This window comes from Phasianus colchicus, chromosome 4 (genome assembly GCF_987193195.1).
Source record: "Phasianus colchicus chromosome 4, bPhaCol1.hap1.1, whole genome shotgun sequence".
NCBI lineage: Eukaryota > Metazoa > Chordata > Aves > Galliformes > Phasianidae > Phasianus > Phasianus colchicus.
The window spans coordinates 59,379,102-59,399,594 of record NC_143439.1 but is presented as its reverse complement, the minus strand read 5'-3'; the positions used below and the strand labels follow the sequence as shown (position 1 = coordinate 59,399,594).

At 37.6% G+C, this 20,493-nt stretch overlaps 1 long non-coding RNA gene across 2 annotated transcripts in view; it reads left to right on the top strand.

The window, feature by feature from the left end:
- Positions 1-18,263, top strand: part of LOC149918285 (uncharacterized) — a 28,688-nt gene extending 10,425 nt beyond the window's left edge. Inside the window, exons 2-3 of one of the 2 annotated variants that reach the window (XR_016466518.1) lie at positions 2,611-2,737; positions 17,845-18,263. This is a non-coding gene — a long non-coding RNA (uncharacterized LOC149918285). Of the gene's footprint in view, positions 1-2,610; positions 2,738-4,141; positions 4,735-17,844 lie in introns of those variants that run through there. The other variant, XR_016466519.1, reaches the window with a different exon arrangement.
- Positions 18,264-20,493: the final 2,230 nt, after the last annotated feature.

Sequence of the window (20,493 nt, the reverse complement as noted above, 5' to 3'; positions counted from 1 at the left end):
ATAATACTTAATAGCTACCCATACTGTATATTTTTACTTCTTTTTTAAGGGGGTGAGTTTATTACTGACATCTTGTTGGTCTTGCAGTCTCCTTTTAGTGTTCTTCTATCCTCTATTCTTCATGCGAAGTATTACAGTGCTCTTTTCCATTCCTTCCACCATTTCAAATTCTAAAAATAATCAGCCATAAAAGTAGCTATTGAGCTTTATTGTTACCAGCACAGTGAGATTAATAGTGGTAAATATACTGTACCTCACTAAAAGGGTGCCTTAAATTGTTTGACACATCTCTCAGTGCAATCAGGGAGTTCTGAGAAACCCCAGTGTTTCCTGTTACTCCTTCCAGAGTAGTATGGGTCTGCATTGATTTTTCCAGTAGCCTCTGCCAGACAGGAACAATTTAGCTCATGAGGAGGTAATAAAATAATCTTTACAAGCAATGAATATACTGAAGTGGGACAGAAACTGGATTTGTTTTGGTAAGGAAGGGAAGATCTGCTAATTATTGTTTTCCAGGGAAGTTTTAAATTAAAAAAAAAAAAAAAGGAGCAAAAGAAAGAAAAAACAGTTTTATTTGGGACAACCGATGGATTTCATTTTCACATATCACCTGCTTTCCTTTCAAGAAGGTAAAACTTATCATTTTAATAGGATTAAAACATTTCAATTCAACATTTTTGTTTGCATAAGAATGATTTTTCTATGGAATACAATACAGTCTAGGTTAAATTAATAATGAAATCAGAATGAAATGTTTTTAACATTATCAGAATGAATTAATGTCCGAATTCTAGATTGGTTTGAGAAAGTTGATTTTTTTTTTTATTTTTATTTTTCAATTTCATCCTGCTAAACTTGCCCTTAAAACAAATTTTCAGAATACTAGCTTTTATAGTGTAATTAATTTTCCTTTAAATGGCTGTGATCAATGCTGGAGATTAGCCAAGAAATCTAGGTTTTGAGATAAAGCTTCTAGTTTCCAGGTCACTCCACTTTTTTCCCCTTTGGTACAATATTAGTCTTAAATTAGGTGCACATGCCATCATAATCTATTTTGCTCCCAACCTTTGCTTCTGGAAAAGTACATAGAAAAATAGCACGCGTGACCTAGGCTTATATCTTCAATGCTCCAGTGGTGCTGGGAGAATATCTGCTCTGTTTCATTTTATTGCCTTACTGTCAAGAGGGCAATGCATCAAAATTGCCACCAAGTGAAGAATCTGTGTTTTGTTTCAAAGATTCTTTTTCTTTTTCCTGTTTGTGAAGGGTCATTGTGTCTAAAAATAATTGCAGGGTGTTTTAAAATGGTGACTGATAAGTGAAAAACATTCAGGTGAACAATTAATTTCATATGAAAATATGAACACAGGAACATCTTTAGACATTAACAAAGAAGAGCAATAAATCCTTCTGTTTTCACAAGATATGGTTAAGGCTAGTTTTACTGACAGTGATAGCTTATTATTACAGTATACTTGTGACTTATCTCTTCACGTGCTTCCTGAACTGTATGCATTCCTCTGCATATTTAGATAACAAAAAATTGCACTGCTCGTGTAATTGTCGTGGCATTGAAAAGGAGCTAGTGAGTTGGTCAAAAACTTGAGAATTCTCACTGTGAAGCTGGGACAGATCCCTAATAAATTTTGAGATTTTTTTTTTTTTTTTTTTTTTTGCTAATAGAAAGTCTTGTCAATGCCATGCCTAGAAAATCATGTATCAAGTTCCCAGTAATGAAGAAAAGTGTGTGTAATATAAGTATCTTCTCCAGGTCTTATACTTCATTAAAGCTTGCAAGTGTCCAGTGCATGTGAGAGAATCAATGCAGCCTTCTTCTGAGATGCTTCAGAGGCTTGCAAGGGAGGGAGGGGGAATAGCATAGGTGAAAGTACGTACTTACTACAGATTCTTGATCTCTGGTCTTGGGTCCTTGGGTCATGCCTACTATATGTAGCTAATCCTGCTCCTTAGGAATCATTTTCATGGTTCCTTTAATGATCTCTAATATAGTGGTACTTTGATGCGGTTTCTTGTTGCTGTTGTTGTTTTGTTGGTGTGTTTTCCTTTGTTTGTAAAAGGAATGTGTTTTATGAGTCCTATATTAAAAGGATGAATGGGGTTTGTAATTTAGTTAAGTAGCTTGAGACCCAATTACAGTTACACTTTATTGTTCTTTCAGTCACATCTTTCTGTTATTGTGATTTATTATTAGTCACATGTTGTTAGAGTACACTAAGGAGCTCAATTTGTCAGTTAAATTGAAAAAAAGAAATGGTAATGCCTTTCAGGAATGGCGAATATTGTAAGACAAGGTATGTATGGAAGGTAGCTCTCCTACAAACACACGTCTGTTATTACTGGTAGTTTTTTTTTCCATTTCAACAGAAACTCCTTCCATACCACAAAGCCTTTACAATGAATTTAGATGTGAAGTGGCTAAGCAAAAACATGTTATCAGTGTTTAGTCTGTATTAATCAACTCATTCCTTAAAGTAGCTTACAGTTCATAGTTTAGATGCCAAATGTTCAGATAAAGATCCAAGCTTCAGCTGGTGTGTGTAGACATGACTGTACTTCATATACTGAATATGCATCATTTTACTTCAACAGGGGCCTGGTTCAAATACCTGCAAGCAGAATGGATCATGCAGAAGAGATGGAAGAAAAAGCAATGACAATTTTCTATGAGGCATTTTCCAGTAGTGTTGCAGTCTGAGACCTGTGAAGCCATCTACTGGTAAGATTTTTTCTGCAGTAACCTTGTCTGTGCTATTCTTGCTCTTTCATAGTCTTACCGAAATGCTAGGGAAAAAATAAAATAAAGTCTTTCACAGTAGTATTGTTGACTTAAACAACTTGCAAGGTCAAGAAGGACCTAGGCCATCAAGTATTCCTGTAGAACTGATGTCCCTTCCAAGCAAAAGGGTGAACTTCATCAGAATACTTCAGAGCAACAAGGAATTACTTAATCAATTACTATTAATCAAGTTAATTTTTTTTTCATGCTCATGCCCTGCTGAGTTAAGTGGAAGTGATTCATAGGTAGCTGGTGGTGCATGACAGTGAAGTCTATTACACTGCTCAGTGCAAATAATAGAAATGATAACGAAAGAATTGATGTCTCTTTTAATTATTGGAATACCTCTAAAACTTTGCAGATGTTTTGTCAAGACTTAGAATGAATTGAGCAAGTTGCAATAAAAGTTAGGGGATACTGGAGTTTAGAAACATGCCTCACGATAAACTTCAGGTTACTGTGAACTTCTGGGCATCTCTTTCAAAGTCCCCATACAGAGCTGTGGCTGCTTATGAGAACTTCCCTTATCTTCAGAACTGAAGTGTGAAAAGACTGATTGCCAAAAGGAGTCTTTCCTTAGCTTTATTTCTCAAATGTTGTATGTAATATCAGTCCTTTAGTGCTTTTTAAAGCTATTCGAACATCTTAATGCCTTTTTCATGTTTTTTAATGAATAAGCATTTATGTGTGCAAGTGTGCATGTGCACTGTGAGGTCATGCGTAGGCTTTTTGGTTTCGTTCTAAGGTAATTCATTAATCAACTGAAAATAAATTATTAGCCTGGAAAACAGGCATTTCTTGCAAGACTCCAAAGTGAATTTTTCTGATCAATGAAGAACTCACAGAAGCCTTTGAGAAATAATAATATAAATTTTAAAACAGTAACAGAAAAATGATAGAAAATATTTTTTAATCTTGCAAATAAAGAATGAAATCAGTACTTACTACCTTCATCAGGCGGCTACTTCTGAAAGTTCAGGTATTGTACTGTTTAAACGTAGACTTGAATGGCCATGTAAAGCAAATTTAACTGATAGAAAAGGAAGTAGTTTCACTGAAATGCAACCACTGATGTCGGGTGGCTATCTCATGGTTCAGAAGTTATACATTAGAAAGAATTCTCTTTTCCTGCCATAGAAGATGTTAAAGAATCTCTGGTCAAAAATCACTTTCAGCTGACCTTTTTTTAGCCCACTGTTTTGTCTTGTCTTCAGCCTGTGATTCTGGGAGTTAAAGGGATCATTACATGGTAACGTAAAGGAAAAAGTTATTTTTATTTATTTTAAATGTTATTACAAAATATTTCTTAGTTGCTGAGAAAATTTACTTCTGTAATCTGACTAGTTCCTGATGTGCTTGGGAAGTGCCTGTTGATGTTGAGCTGACGTTGCTGAAGCAAAGAGCCAAGGCGTGGTGGAAAGGCCCATGCTGGGCTGCTGCCAGAAACAATACAGCTGTATTACCATGGCATTCTGTACAGTTTAATTAGCTCTGTTGAGAAGAAGGTATCATACTGTGCTAGCACAGAACCTTTGTTCTACAATTCACTCATTTAGTCCTGGCTTAGGTACCTTTAGATAAGCATGGTATCTTAGAGTACATTGAGGCAAAATGACTCATTCGACAATGCTAATCATTTCTGGCAAGTTCTGGTCAATGTTAATCAGCAACATGTAGTAGATGCTCTGTGATGGTATCTTTGTGCTCTTACTTGTATCCACCTGCTCAGGGGAAAACAGCTGACCTGGAAAGTCTGCTCCCAGCTCTGTGAGTGCACATATGGAGCAATGCTCTGAGCTGCCTGTTTCTCAGCTGGAAGGTGTCCATAAGCAATGTAACTCTGTCTCATGAGATGTTAGAAAAGAACAGGCTAAGTGTAAAACCACTAATTCAAATGGCATCTCAGTGGGCTGAGATTGCTCTCTTGCTCTGGAAGACTGGCAGACTGCAGGTTTGGTTACATATATATATACTATATACACTATATGGGAAGTACAGACTCATTTGTGTCCTTTCTGGAATTTTTTTGTGTTGGTCTTTCTACTATCAGTAGGACCATTGCAGCCATTTAAATATTTGGCTTGATTTGGGCCACAAATACTATAGACACCAAGGGGAAAGATTGTACACTTGTCTCTAGTATTTGCCTGGTGAAGCTCGTTAAACATTTAACTGCAAGTCTGTACATATAATCTTGATCTGAGGACCAAATCTGCAATGTCAGAAGAGGTCAGTAATATTTATGTAGGGGAGAAAGCAACACTTGGCCAGGCACAATTAGGCAGTGAATTCTGATTATAAAATGTTAACTGCTAATTGGGTGTAATGAGACAAATGCCTAAGAGAAGATACCCTCACCAAACAAGTAAGTCAAGAGGCCAATCTTTCTTGGCAGGGAAGTTCTGAGTATGTTAATACTCATGTAAAACAGCCGTAGGGAAATGAATCATACACTGAAGGTTGTTTGAAAATGTCTGTCACTGGGTGTGCTACTCTGAGGCAGCTTTGTGTGCAGCACAGTGAGTTAAATTAATTTCAAGTTACTGAAATGAGAGGAAATTTTTGAATAATCATCACTATACACTGACCTAGATGACAATGGGAAGTTTAAATATAAGAAAGGCTTTTTTGCATTTGATGGAAAAAAGTGTATATTGCATATTGTTTTCCCAGACTAATGATATTGGGTAGACTTTCAGAGAAGGGAATGGGCAGGAAGAATATACGGACTTTTGAGGAGTCAGGATTTTTTCTCATAGTTTCACAATCTCTACAGTCAGGGGCAACAGAGATCAACGGTGGAAGAGGCTCAATGCACATTATAGTTGTTCAGATTGACCCGGCAGTGCAGACATACTCCTGAATCTGCAAGCTGAGGGGATGAGAATGAAAGGTGTGAATTTTCTGCTTTGCATTTATGATACTAGTAAAATCTAATTGCAGTATTTTTCATATAAAAATATTTGCATCTGGTATGGCTATCTGAAGGAGAAACTTGGATATGTCGCTTCTTGTCATTCTGTTCATGTGAACTGATATCTCACTGAGGCTGTGTCCTAAGTATGCAGATAAAAATTCTTTAAACACTGGAATAATGGAGAAGTGAGAGTGATTTCACAAGCTGAGACACAAGGGAACAGCTGCGACTCCATCTTTTGTGAACTCTCTATTTGAACTGATGTCACACAATTTGGTAAATTTAAGAAAACACTTATCTAAAACAGCAACTAGAAATACTGTTTTTGAAGATTTTGGTGCTTCTTAGTATCAGCATTGCTGTAGGGTTGGGAGGTAACCAGTATATTGAAAAAAGGCATCTGGTCAATTCAAATAACAGCAGAACTTGACAGTAATGAAAAGCAGAGAATCAAAATGCTCCAAAAGGATTTACATCACTGAATCTAAAGAATCTAACCAAAAGCTTTTAAAGTGCTTCCCTAATTAGTAAAAACATTGTTAGAAGTCTTTGAGCTGTCAATACATACCTGTCCTCCTGAGCCATGCCCTCAGCTTTCCCAGTGACATAAATAATTCCACTTGCTGGGTTTTTGCTGTGTTCCATTTTCTGCTTTCTCAGGAGTGGCTGCTCCTTCCCCTTCCAGCCTTTGTTATTTATGGAGATTGATCATGTTTATTCCTTACATTTAGCTTAATGACACTGGCACACTTAACCTGTGAACTGAGGCTATTTTGGCTGGGTGATAATTTTGTGGAAGCTGTCATTACAGAGTCACAGTAGATAGAACAGCTAATTGGTACTACACTGCCATAGCTGTTGAAGACTAACGGGGGTCCTTACTGTTCCCTTGGCCTCTCCGGGAGGAAAGATGCCACTTACATACTCATACAAAGTTTTTCCATGGTTTCTCGTTTTCTCATACTTTAATTTTATCTTGGGAAATGTTGATGTTACCCAGTTGCAATCCCTTAAATTTTAGTTTAAGTTGTTGAGTCATGCCTTTGTCCAAACATGTCTAAAGCTTTTGTCCAGATGCACACTGGGTAATTCCATCAAATCACTTATTTCCTACAAGCCCATCGAGTGCAGCTGCTCCTTAATCGTCCACATTTAATATGTCTGAAGTGTCACTCAGGGAAACTGTGTCCTTCAAGAGATGAATTTAAAATTTTCAGTTACCTCAGGAAAACTTCAAGCTCAGCAAGGTTCACATCTGACACCTTCAAGAGCCTGTCACATCCCTGCCTGACTGGGAGCCTGTGATGTAATTTATTTGACTAAAATAACTGAAGAAGCTATTGAGAGAGAAGATTTCTCTCAGTTGTGAACAGGCTAAATAGAACCTAAAAGATTTGACAGTCCAATAGCTGTGTGGATAATTATAACATTAGCCTTGCTAACATCTACACACTGCTAGTCACTGACTTTGAAGGGGTCAGCTTTCACCTAGTATCTGCAAAGACCTTTTAAACTAACGCTGTGTTTAGTCTGCTTATTCAATACAGATCCTGGGAGAAGCATACTGTAATAATGTGTCTGTAGTTGATTTCATCCAGAAAACAAACGGTTTTCCCTGAATCCACATGGTCGTTAGCAAAATGCTTTGTTGGCTGAATTACTGTATACAGTGACTGTGATAACACATGCTACAAGTTGTCATTTGTAATCATCACTGTTTCAACTGATTGTCTGCTCCTGGCTCATGTGTTGAAAGAGAGTGAGGAAAAAGAAATCGTGTGCTGTCTTGCTTTAACCTTAGGAGGACAGAATGCTGCCATCATGCAGTTACAAGGGCTTAACTTCTTTCCTACTGCAAGAAATTTTTGCAAGTTCAAAGCCTACTAATGTATGAGTAAAAAAAAATCCGTACAGAATTATAAAATAGCAAAATAATTAACCAATATCTCTTCAAGGAATATGAAGAATTTACATTTGTCTACAGATATGTACTTCTCAAAATCAGTACAACATATTTAATTCTTAATATATATTAAGAAAACTATCCTTAATGTGGATTAATGGAAGAAAAGTAATATATCAGGAAAAGAATGGTTATCCACTGCTAGCATCTGCTCTTTTTTTTTTTTTTTTAACATATCCCCTCCTTTTCTTTGAGCAGCTCTTCTCTTACACAGCTTCAGTGTAAATCATCAATAGACATTCTTTTTAAAAAGAGCTAGAAACTCTTAATATGTTTGAGGGGATGTAGCCAGCACTACTCACTACTCTGAGGAGAAATACTACAGTTATGTCTCTTTCCTTCTTTAGTCACAAATGTGTACAGGTGAGTGTTACCTGCAGGGCATGAGATGGGGACCCTTACATGCAGAAGATAGTCCCTAAATTATACAGGTGTATCTATTCAAGTAATAGATATAAATTTATTGAAGGAAAATACCATATTTTATAAGAAGTTTGATATTTTATAATAAATACAAAAAATAAAAATAAAAAATCAGTGCTGTTTACCAGTCTGTAGATAATCCCAAATTCAATTCATATCTTAGGTTGTTTATATCCTGCAGTGTAAACATATTAATCAAAATAAATGCATTTATGCTGCAAGGCTATGTTTTTAGCAGTGTATAACTCTGCTAAATTTAAAGTGTTTGGGCAAACATTTGTCATGCTGAATGTTTGACTCAGGAAATTAGTTTTTTTTAATGGTTTAGCCAATTCTAAGAATGAAGTTAAAGGAAAAACTGTTTCATCTCTACTTCAGACTCTAAAAATATTCAGAATTTGTTTGTTAAAAATTTGAGGGCTGTCAATCAATTTAATTATTCAGTTTATCTGTCATAGTAGTTGACAGATGTGTTTACAATTTGTGAAAATATATCTTGTTTTTGCCAACTTAGAAGAATCTAAAAATAATCTGGTTTCTTACACATTGAGTAGAGTCCAAAACAGTTACACTGTTGACTTGAAGACTTGCCTTGTTCTAAGCATACCTTAAGCTCATACAACTCCTGCATGGTGACTGGATAGGCTTTGTGACCTCCCTGGACCAGAAAATAATTTTCTGGAGGACTAAAACATTATTTCTCTTACAGTGATTTCTCTTTGTTCACCTGGATTACTGTACTGGTAGGCATAAGGTCTCTAAAATTTGATTTTTACCTCAAATTTTCCATCAATTATTACTCAGTAGACTGTAGACAACATTGCTGTTTCATCTTGTATTTATTATTGTTAGCATTCCTGGAAGGGTGGGCTTTCTGAAGACAGTCAATGCCCAATAATTTTGAGAGGGAATTACACCAGGACCTGTGAGCCCATCTGTTGCTTATGCACTCACTGCACTAACTTCAAAAACAGATCTGAAATGTTAGTGACCAGCACAAACAAGCTATGGAGGAAAACAAAAATACCACATTTGATCCAATTACTAGGGCAATGCTCACCTACCTAGTGAAGTAACAAGCAAAGAAGGTCAGTGTTTTCCCATTGCTGTGCAAACACCAGCATTCCTTGTGCTTCTTGTGTGAACCAGATCTTTTAGAAGTGATCGTATCATGAAATGCTGTATTGTAAAATATGTGAATAAGTTAGTGCAAAGCCCCCAGATTGCATTGTGTCGCAGTATTTGGCTGTATAAACTTTGCCTTTATTGCTTTATGTCAGTCATTTCTTGGGGCCTTTGTTTCTCTGTGAGTTTAATGCAAATAGTAAAATGCTCCATTTTTTTAGATGCATTGAAATATTACATGCCACAGTCTTTAATTTGCATTAGCCATCATTTCTTGGGAAAATCAAAGAATGTTTTTATGATAACACTTATTTGTGTATTTGCTTTATATTTAGGTCTTTATCAGTTTTCCAGAATTGAGTTTTCTCTGTTACTCTGAAAGCATTTACAGTACACAATAAATCCTTTTGTTGCATAAGAAGTAGAGAATTTTTCAGAGATAAAGATGAATGAGTCTTCAGGTTGTTCATGCTGATAATCACATTGTTGGCCCCAGTGTAAGTAGATGTACTCTTTGTAAGCCTTCTGATTTAACAGACACAGTTCAGCAATTTCTCTGAGGGTGCCTAAAGGTTCTTTGAAGAACTTTCTCTTAGACTTCTGTTTTGATCCCAAAGTGCCAAATAGTTTGTTTCCACAGGTGGTGCATTCTAAACTTTTCACTCTCTTTAATGGATTTGCTCTATGACCAAACCCATGTGCTTTGAGGTCTCATTCTCTGCCACTGAAGTCAATGAAAGATATTGACTGCAGGCTGGGTGGCATGCTTAAGGCAAGTTGGACCCTTGTCTTTGCATGGAACCGTGCAAAAAAATAAAAGCCCAGATCATTGAGGCTAAGCATGACTGTGGCAGAACTGAGTGAAAATCTTTGAAAGGCTTCTTTTGTGTTTTCTTTATTTATTTTTAGAGATGAGTAGAAAATGTAGTTCCTTCTCACCTCAGTGTTTAAAGCCTTAGGTTTTTCAGTCTCACTGTCTCATGATATAAATTTTAGGTATAGAAACACTATAGGTTTGCATACCTCACAATTTTAAAGCTTGTTTCCAGTAGCATGAGAAAGAAGAAAAGCTAAACCTGCCTCCAGTACGAGCCAAAATCTGGCACAAGATTTAACAAATGTAGTTTTTTTTGTTCTGTCTTGCTAGTTTATGTAATACAGATCTGTATGCAGATAAGTAATATACCATATGTCATAGAATTGATCTATGCTAACTGCTGTAGCAAAGTAGGCATATTTTAAGGTGTAGAATTAGTACGGCATGCAGGCTCAACCTTCATAAATATATAGTACAACTGCAATAATGCCACAGCAATGCCTTAGCAACTCATTGGCATGGATGGACAGAGATGTAAATTGCTAGTAGTTAATTTATAGAGCATGGCACATAGCAAGATTAAATACCAGCCATGCTTTTGAAATTAGTAGCTGATAAAATTAATGAAATGGTATATTTGAGAGCAGTTACAGATGCATTCTGGGGAGGGGAAAAAATCCCCACAGCCTATTCTTGCCAAGGATGGTGGTTGTTCAATTTCAGATTTTTGTTTTATCAATGAAAGATGAAAGTTTAGATGGTATGAACAGACAAACACAACTGGTCTGTATCTTTGTCTTCTCTCTGCTTCTGACTGTAGTGATCAGTGCAATAAATGAGTGTTGTTATCTCTTTAGGAAGGATTGTGGGGAGTCTGTGAGTCTCTGCATCAGTTATCTGAGTGACTAATTTGAGAGTTCAACTGTGCCATGTTGTAATTCACTGAAATCAGCCAGAATTAATGATCCACCAGCATTCTTTGACTATAGTCTGTTCCACCCAAGAATAAAAATGAAAGCAGGAAAGCTATAATTTAACAAGTACATTTTCAGCATTTTTAATAACATTGCAAAGAATGTGCTCTTTCATTGTTGTTGCTCTTATGATGCATTTTGCTGCTGGGTTCAGATTTGCACATCAGCAAAACTTTGGACAGAATAAATTAACTTTCTTATGTTGACTTCAGTGGATCCAGAGAGTTGCACACAGTTGAAATGTTTCCCTGATTCTGAGCAGGAAGTGGGTTTATACCAAAGCCATTGTTCTCTGTGAATAGAGCCAGGTAAATAAGTAATTTGAGTGGCTTTAATCATGCAGAAAGTATTCAGACTAACAGGGAAGTTATGCCTTAAGAAAAAGTAAAGAAATTTCCCAAGTACTCTACTAGCAAGAGATTTGAACAAACAGAGAAATAAATGCCGCTAACCAAGTTTGGAAAGTACTGAGAACTACTGCTTAGGGTCTATTTCTGCTGCTGCCTTTACAGCAGATTCCTGGATTTGTGGCAACAGGAAGTCACATAGCAATAAGATGTTGACACCTGACCTAGAATACAAGGCTTGCTGGGAAGGAATTTAAGGGAAGAAGGCAAATTCCCCTTTCTGCTATATGGAGGGTTGTGTATATGTGAATATAGCACAGTTTCTTTTAAAGTGATCCAATAAATCAAGAGCAAGAGAAAAATGCTTTTTCTGCATTGCATTCCACTAACTTCCTGCCATTCTTACTAAAAAAAGGGATCCAGTCTTCTAGGTGCTTTGCAAAGGCAGATCAGGGTAGACATCAGCTCTCAGTAAAACCAAACTTCACTGACTACACAGGTAAAGTGTCTAGAGCTGGTCACAGGATGAGAGTGCTCTCTTCTCTCTCCCAGATATTAAATACATAGTTTGTGGTAATTACGAAGAGAGTTGCTAGACAAAGGACAAATTCTGACTTAAGTTTCATTAGTACAAACTAGGGCAAATTTTGGCACTACCTGGAATTATAGTATCCCTAGAGTTGAAACGGGTCTTTAAAGGCCATCTAGTCCAACTCCCCTGCAATGAATAGAGACATCCATAAGTTGCCCAGAGCTATATCCAGCTTTGCCGTGAAAGTTCCCAGGGACAGGACATCAACCACATCTCTGGGTGACCTGTTCCACTGCCTAGCCACCCTCACTGTAAAGGACTTTTTCATTATATCCAACCTAAATCTACCCTCCTTAAGCTTGAAGCCATTTCTCCTTGATCAGTTACCACAGACCCCGCTAAAGACTCTGTCCCCTTCTTTTCTGTAGTTCACCCTTAGATATTGAAAGGATGCTATCAGGTCACCTTGCAGCCTTTTCTTCTCTAGACTGAAGAACCCCAGCACTGAGCCTGTCCTCCTAACAGAGATGTTCCATCCCTTGGTGCATGTTTGTGGCCCTTCTCTGGATGTGCTCTGACAGGTCTATTTCTATATTGTACTGAGGACTCCACATCTGGATGCAGTACTCCAGGTGAGCCCTCATCAGCACAGAGTAGAGGGGCAGGACCACTTCCCTTGCCATGCTGGCCATGCTTCTTTTAATCTGGCCTGGGATGTGGTTGGCTTTCTTGGCTGTGAGGGCTCATTGCTGGCTCATGTCCAGCTTCCCATTCACCAGTATCTCCAGGTCTTTTTCAGCAGGGCTGATCTCAGTCCTTTCATCCCTCAGCTTGATTTGATAGGAAGTGTTGCCTTGAGCTGCAGAATCTTGCATTTGGATTTGTTGAACCTCATGATATTCAGCCTGTCTAGATCCCTCTAGTTTGCATCTTGTCCCTCCGGTGTGTTGACTGCACCCCACATCTTGGTGTCATTAGCAAACTTGCTAAGGGTACGTTCAACCCCACTGTCAGTGTAATTGATGAAGATATTAAAGAGCATCAGTCACAGCACTGACCCCCTCTGGGACACCACTTGTCACCGATCTCCCTGCAGACACTGAGCCATTGATCACCATCCTCTGGATTTGGTCCTGCAGCCCATTCTTCATCTGTTTGACAGTCCACCCATCAAATCCATATCTTTCTAGTTTGAAGAGAAGGATGTTGTGGGGTACCATGTCAAAGGCGTTCCTGAAATATAGATAGTTGACATCAGTTGTTCTTCCCTTGCCCATTGATGCAGTGACACCATCACTGAAGGCCATTGAAGGCTTGTTGGTCAAGCAAGTTCACCCTTGCTAAAGATACGCTGAGTCTCCTGTATCACCTCCCTATCTTCCATGTACCTTAGTATAGCTTCCAGAAGGATCTGTTCTGTGGTCTTTCCATCAATTCCATGATCTTTCCCAGAACAGAGGTGAGACTGGGAGGACAGTAGTTCCTGGGGTCATCCATTTTATCCTTCTTAAAATTGGGTGTGATGTTGCCTTTTTGCAATTACCGGGTACTTCACCTAGTTGCCACTTTTCAAATGTCATTGAGAGTGGCTTGGTGACTATGTCAGTTAATTCCCCCAGGCCTCTGAGGTGTATCTTGCTGGGACCCAGTTCATTTGCATTGGTGGGTAATAGGTCCAGTATTGCATCCCCCCTGATGGGGCCTTCTGTTACCTGACTCAGGAGGTTATCCTCAATGCATTCCAGGAGCTGCTAAGATTGTCTAAAGCTTTCCACACTATATTTCCAGCAGATGTCTGGGTGGTTGAAGTCTCCCACTGATATGAGCATGTGATGTCTCCTGTAGCTGGAGGCAGAAGGCTCCATTAGTAGGCTCCACTTGATTGGGTGGCCTGTAGTAGACTCTGGTCACAAGGTTCCCTTTGCTGCCTTATTCCCTAACTTTCATCCCTAGGTTTTTGATTTCCTCATTATACCTAAAGTGTTTGGCCTGGATATGTGCCTGAAGGGCTGGTTAGGTCGCACATATGCATCCTCACTTTATTCCAGACACAAGCAGAGGTGCTGTATTGAATCTGTTAATAGAAAGGAAATATGTTTTGCATATGTCAGAAGGTGTGCTCTCAATTGGTCCCTAATGTGGCCAGCTGGGGATGTGGATCCCACAGGACTTTGCAACAGGTACCAATGCTCAGAAGCAACAAGGACATTTTTTTTGGGGGGGTCAGCTCTTCCTATCAGGATAATGTGAACTTCTCAGTTTGCTGAGATCCTCCCTATTATGAGAATGTTAATAGCAAGATTGATTTGATTGTAAAGAGTTTCCTGCTGTGAAATCTCCTCTAAGACCATCTTAATATTCTTTACTATAACCACTTTTTCATTTGATTCAGCCTGAACTTGCATTTCTTATTGCACATTTACTGACAGTGACATGCTGTGCTGCTGTACTTCCTGCACTGATAAATTAGATTGTGGATCACCTTATTCTTTTGCTTTTAAATGATATCTGCTAATCCTTTCTGGTCATTGTCACCTTTGAGACCCACTTTTGCTGTATCTTCTTGCTTTGGGCTTAGTTTGCAGCTCCTTCACTGCACACTCTTGCTTTTCAAGTAAGGCAAGCGTGACACCCACAACAGATTACAACATTGTCTTGATGTGGGTTTTCTGCCTAATTTGGTTATGAGTTGGCGTTGCACCAACATACATGGATCACATCACCCACTATCAGTGGGAGCTGTGCACTGCTGGATTCTTTAGCTCTGAGCTTGGCAATTGATCAAGGAGTGATAAATAAGGTTTTCTCAGTGGTTCTTAGTTTGTAATTGTTTATGTCTACAACCCTAATGTCTTAATTAAACTTTCAGCACATTATTCCATCTTTTGTGGGCTTGTTGTTTCATTAGCTCAGCTGCTAATTAGCCAGTATTTTACCCATCTTCTACTTAATGCTTTATTACATGTGCTTTTCTCAGGTTAATTTCCTTCTGGAAAACTACAGCATCACTAAGCCTTTGAATTTATTGTTTACCTGAACTTACTGGCTGGCTTTGAGGACTTTTTTCTTATTCTTTGCTGAATACAATGGTATTAAATCTCAGTGAATTCCTTGTGATGACCTCATCAGCTCATACTCATAACTATTACATTAAACATGCACACTTCTAGATTTTATAGTATTTCACAGTCTGTTGCACTATTTCTAAATATTTTTGCATATCTATGAAGCATAGTTTTATGATTTTAAGGACTCTTACTACTACTAAAGATATTTTTTTGTGTAATTACTACAGTAAAACTTTAAGCAATAAAGCAGGATTATTACTAGCTCACCTAATCTGGATGCAAAAAAAAAAAAAAAGTCTATAATAATGTCTCTCCTCTTATTTTATTTTTTCCCTCAATTTTCCAAAACAATTTCAGTCAAAACTTCAACAAACCTCAATAATTTTTTTTAGTGGGAATATTCAACTTCTGTCATTTGGATTTCTGCTGCATTCATAAAAAACTTTGTCTAACTGATTGACTTTTTTTCAGTTATCACCTTCCTAAAAATGTACATCTTGATACATGTAATCAATTAACAAGAATAGTGTTCCTATAATTCAACTGGATATTTCTAGGCTGCCTGTTGAACTCAATATTTGTAATACTTATATTTTACCTACAATACTTTCATTGTACATATAATTATCCTTAAATCAGATCTTTTTTCCCTTTCAAAAATGAACATAAAAATAATTCAGTGTGTTCAGGTGAAAGCCATGTATGCAGTCATTGAAACTTTTTGTAAAGTACATCCTAACTTACTATGATGAATAATTAAATAATAGTCTTAGATTTCTTTTTCCTGTTGTCATATTTTAACTGAAAAGAATGGTCTTGATGTTTTGTGCAATTTCCAAGGCAGAAAAATTTGGTGAGTTTAATCTTTTCAATCAGACAAATTAATTTACTTAGCTCAGATCTGAAATGGTCTTTTATATTCTAGCAAATAGCTCTACCTGTGTTTCTACTGTGGCAAAAGGGGATCTTGTTCATTACTTCGTTTTGAGATACTTTGGTGAACACAACCAGCTTTTTTTTTTCTTGAAAGAAAATATGTAGGTGCTCCACTCAAGTGGGGTGAAATGCTTCTGAATAAAAAGTCAAAGGACAGAGATGCTTAGATACTGATGCTTAGTCGGCTAGTTCTAGGTTTTAGCATTCTGCTTCTACTATTGTTAGCTAGCTCTAGGAGATAGAGACTCTTCTGGATCTCATTCTGAAAGGCCCAACTCATGCAATGGACTCTACTGATGGTTATGAATCTGCCACTTGTGGTTTGGATTTCAATGCTGGGAACAACTGTCTTTGTAATACAGAAATGTGTCTTTGGATCTGGCCTCTAATATTTCATTTGAAATGGAGATTGCTTAGATTGGTATCACGGTATCACTCATCATGAAGATCAGTGCCTTATTGGTTTATTATATTTCTGGAAAAATTGTAGGAGGCAGCAATTTTCAAGCATGCGCTGAAAAAGTCAGAAATAAGCAGAATTACTTAGGTACTAGAATTAATAAAAAAGAAGACAGGCAGTGTGGAACAGGAGAAGAGAGTTTGCATTCAAAAACTTTCAAACATTAAGGTTAAAGCCTGTCATTCACTGAAAGTGTTGTATAATATTAGATGCAGATTAAAAAAGAACTTTTTGTTTGCCTCAGGTCAAAACAAAAAAAGAACACCCTAGAATATAAAAAAAAATCTTCTTTACGTAACATGAAGTGGTCTAGAAGTATGAAATCCACTAATTCTTTGCTTTGATTTCTACCTTACACAGAATATCCAACACTATCAGTCACAGAAATGGAGAGGAAGATTAAGGTTTGCTGAGTTACTAAAGAAAGAATGATTACTTAACTCTATGCACAGATTTTATATAAGCTTTCAGAAGTTTCATGAATCTTCTTCCTGCAATTAAAACTCAGTAACATTTCTCTAAGAAGGTAACTTGGAGGACTGAGAGGACTGTAATTAAATGATCAGAATGGCTTTGTTTATCATTTTTGAGAAAACAGGAGTTGTTAGCTAATGCAAAGCAACAGAAAATTCTCAGGGTAAAATAAAATTTGAGGCATTTAGAAATAAATAAAAAACAACAACAAACACAGGTCATTTGATTAGAGAAATTATAGATTTAATGGGTGTCTAATGATTGTATCGTAATGTAATTAGAGTTCCTAGATAATAGTTGTGTTATTATGATTAGCCTGACTTCAAAAAATAGAACACTTATGCCATTGTATGGAAAATACTGTGATTGTTCAGGCTTCTTGCTATTTACAACTTTTGAAAGAGCAGATTTTCCCAGGGATTCTGTGTTTCAGATTTTAATAGACTTTTCCAACCATTAATAAACTTAGAAAATGGATACTTCTGAATCCCTGAGGTTCAGATGTATCTTCACTCCAAATCAAGACGAGACACAGATATACACAAATTCTGCCTTGAAAATTTTTGTTCGTGGCTTCTGTAAAATAAAAGCTGCGTCTGTGTCATGGTTTTATGATTTTTAATTATCAGTATTTCACATCATAACATCACGTAGTGCACTGAGAGTTAAAGAGTTAATGTTCCAGGTCTGGGTACCTGTCCTGGAAGAGGAGAACTGCTACATTCCCCAGAAGACTGTTCGCTGTTCTGTTATCATTTCTGCTCAGGGGGAACACATGTAAGGCCTTGGTAGATCACCTGATATGCTCTTTTCCTGTTTGTCGGCTCTCCTCCCTGCTGCTTGTCCCTGTCACACGCATTGCCTCAGCATCAGTGTAAGGCTTTTCGGGTTTTGGATGCTATTTCTCTCATTATATTTGATTTATTAGCTTCAATTCTAATTGTATTGTTTTATAGTGTGTTATCTTGCATGCCAATACTATATTTAGTAAATCAGTTTTTTTCTCTTCAGATCGTTGCTGCTGTTTTTAATTATCTGGGATACCTGTTTCCTCTTTCTGGAGGTGTGGATTTAGTGAAACCCTCAGCCCTGCTAGTTATGAAATTGGGCCAAACCAGCCCATAAACCGTTGACAGTCTGAGAGGTCATGTATGTGATCTGGTGTCTGACCGGAATAATTGGGTGAAAAAGATTTTGGGATACATCAGTCTCCATACGGACACTCTTTCTGTCCTATGCTTCAGCCCACTGAGCAATTCCACTCTGCACCTACTTCTCTGAGCTGCCAGCCAATGCACAGCTAAGAAAGTGTGTAAGACTTTACCTTGCATATGTTCTAGCTTGTAGGTTTAATATTTTCTTCTTTCTAATTTAGCCCTAGGTACCAATATGGATATATATTTTTAATATGTCTAGATGGAAAAATAAATATATAAGAAAACTCCAGCCAGTAAGCCTAAAGCAACAATTAGGTGTAAATCTGAAATCTCTGCAAGATAGTTTGATGTGTTAGCATGAAATATAGTTGCCTGGTTTATTTGGGTTGCACTTTGTCCCATTACTGACAGTTTTCTCAGCAATTATTTGTACTTCCTCTCCTAGAAAAGTATGCCTTAATAATTTGGAAAAGCTACATATAAATTTGTGTTTGCAGATAGCAATTACTTTTTTTTTTTTTTTTTTTTTGCCCATACACTATCTGCATTTTTATGATGAATTATTTTCTTAGCCAGAAATAATGATGTTAACATCCTGAAGATTAAATTGCTTTTCCCAGTAGCTCCGGAAATGAAGGGGAAAGAGAAGCTTTGTTGACTGCATGTTATCATAGGCTGGAAAGATCATATCATAATGTGCTAAGGCAAAAAATCTGGAATACATTTGGCATAATTTTAGAGAATTAGAATCGGGAAGCTCAATGTAGTTGAATAGAAGTGAAAGGAAGTGAAGAAAACTACCTGTATTTGAGAGAGAATGTGGGTTTTCTGCTTTTGCCAGATCAACCTGTAGATTGTAATGGGTTACCTGTTATACATAGTGCTTGATTCAGATGTAGAATGAGATGTGAATAAGATTCGATGGAACAATAAATTTGAATTTCACAACTGTGTCTACTTTCCAGGGTTGGACAAAATTTGACAAATGTGCATACATACACACACCTCCCTCCCCATGTGTGTAAAGCTTCTTTTTCCTCTTAGCGTCTTTCCCTATTTCCAAATGATATTTCTTTTCTTATTCTCCCAAATACCAAATGCCTCAGAAGGGAAATACCAAGGCTAGGAAATCCTGGAAATTTCATGTGAATCTATGATGCCTGAAATACATGTTGGAGAAGTGCATACTTCTTTTTCCTGTCATTTGGCATTCAAGATGTGCTATTTTCCAGTTTTAATTTAAATGAGCACATCAGTAATTTTATCACCGAAAGTGCAAGACTGTTTTGAGCTTTTTTACTTGAAACTGTTGACTATTGAGTGTTGCTGCTCGCTCAAAGGCAAACAATATGGCACTGTCTTGTTCACCTACCATCCTGCTGGATCTGAGAGCATTTTGACCTTCACTCAGAAGTTTGTAACCTTGTAGTGGAGATCAAATAGGTTTGGATTGCCTCTGTGCACAGAGTTTTGAATTTAGGATCTGAACTTCCTGTTGCTTTTCTAGCACTATAAAACTGTGCATAAAATGTGGCTTATTTCTGTCTGCTTCAGCCTTGTGCTGACTCTGTCTGGCAGTTAAGCTCTGTTGGGGCATATTAGCCATTCCAGAACTGGATGTCTGTAACAATCTAGGTGTGAAGAGACTGTGTGAGTTGCAAACAGCTTTACCCGCCTACATATTCATCTCTGTCTTGGTGGTGACAACTTCAGCTGGAATCAGTAGTAAAACTCTAGACCTGTAAAAAGATTTCAGCTCAGTTGAAAAATTGTTTTGTGAGACAACGTGTGTCTTCTGTATTCAAATCCTTAATTCTATCCAAGGTGAAAAGTAACAGAGGTTACTTTTGGGAGACCTTGCTTTCCACCTACTTCATGGCTGGTAACTCCACTGCTGTTACAGTCATGTTGTCAGGTGTGGGCTTTCAGTCAGTCATGTAGCAAGGTGAATGTAATAGCTATAGTCACTATTGGCTCTGAGATGCTCTGTGAAAACTGTATATATAGGGCACTCTTGCACCTAGGAAGGGAGGAAGACAATGAAGAGCTCATCTTCCATTTACCCAGCTCCAGAATCAGATTAGATAAAGGATAAAGCTATGCTTTAGCAGGATTTTGCCTTCAGTGATTAAGGTGTGCTCTCCACAGCCATTTTGCCATTTCAGCTTTTCTTTGTGCTTGACCTCATCCACCTGCCAGAGGGGCTGTAGGTAGTTCTTACACAACCTGCTGTGAACAGATTCAGAAGTCTGGTTGGCCAGCTGGTTCATAGTACAGCCACACAGTTTGGCAGATTTGAGGGGTCCCATGCTGCCATGAGAGGTGTGAGGAGGAGATCTCAGCAGCAAAGCAGCAGTGCCAGAATTCCTCAAGCAGATATTACTGTGAACACCACTACGTAGTGTCTGAGGGATACTTAAGAAAAACTTTTCAGAGCAATACTTTGTGGTGTTTGAAGCAGATCACCTCCCATAGAAACTGCATGGCACATCTCGACAACCCC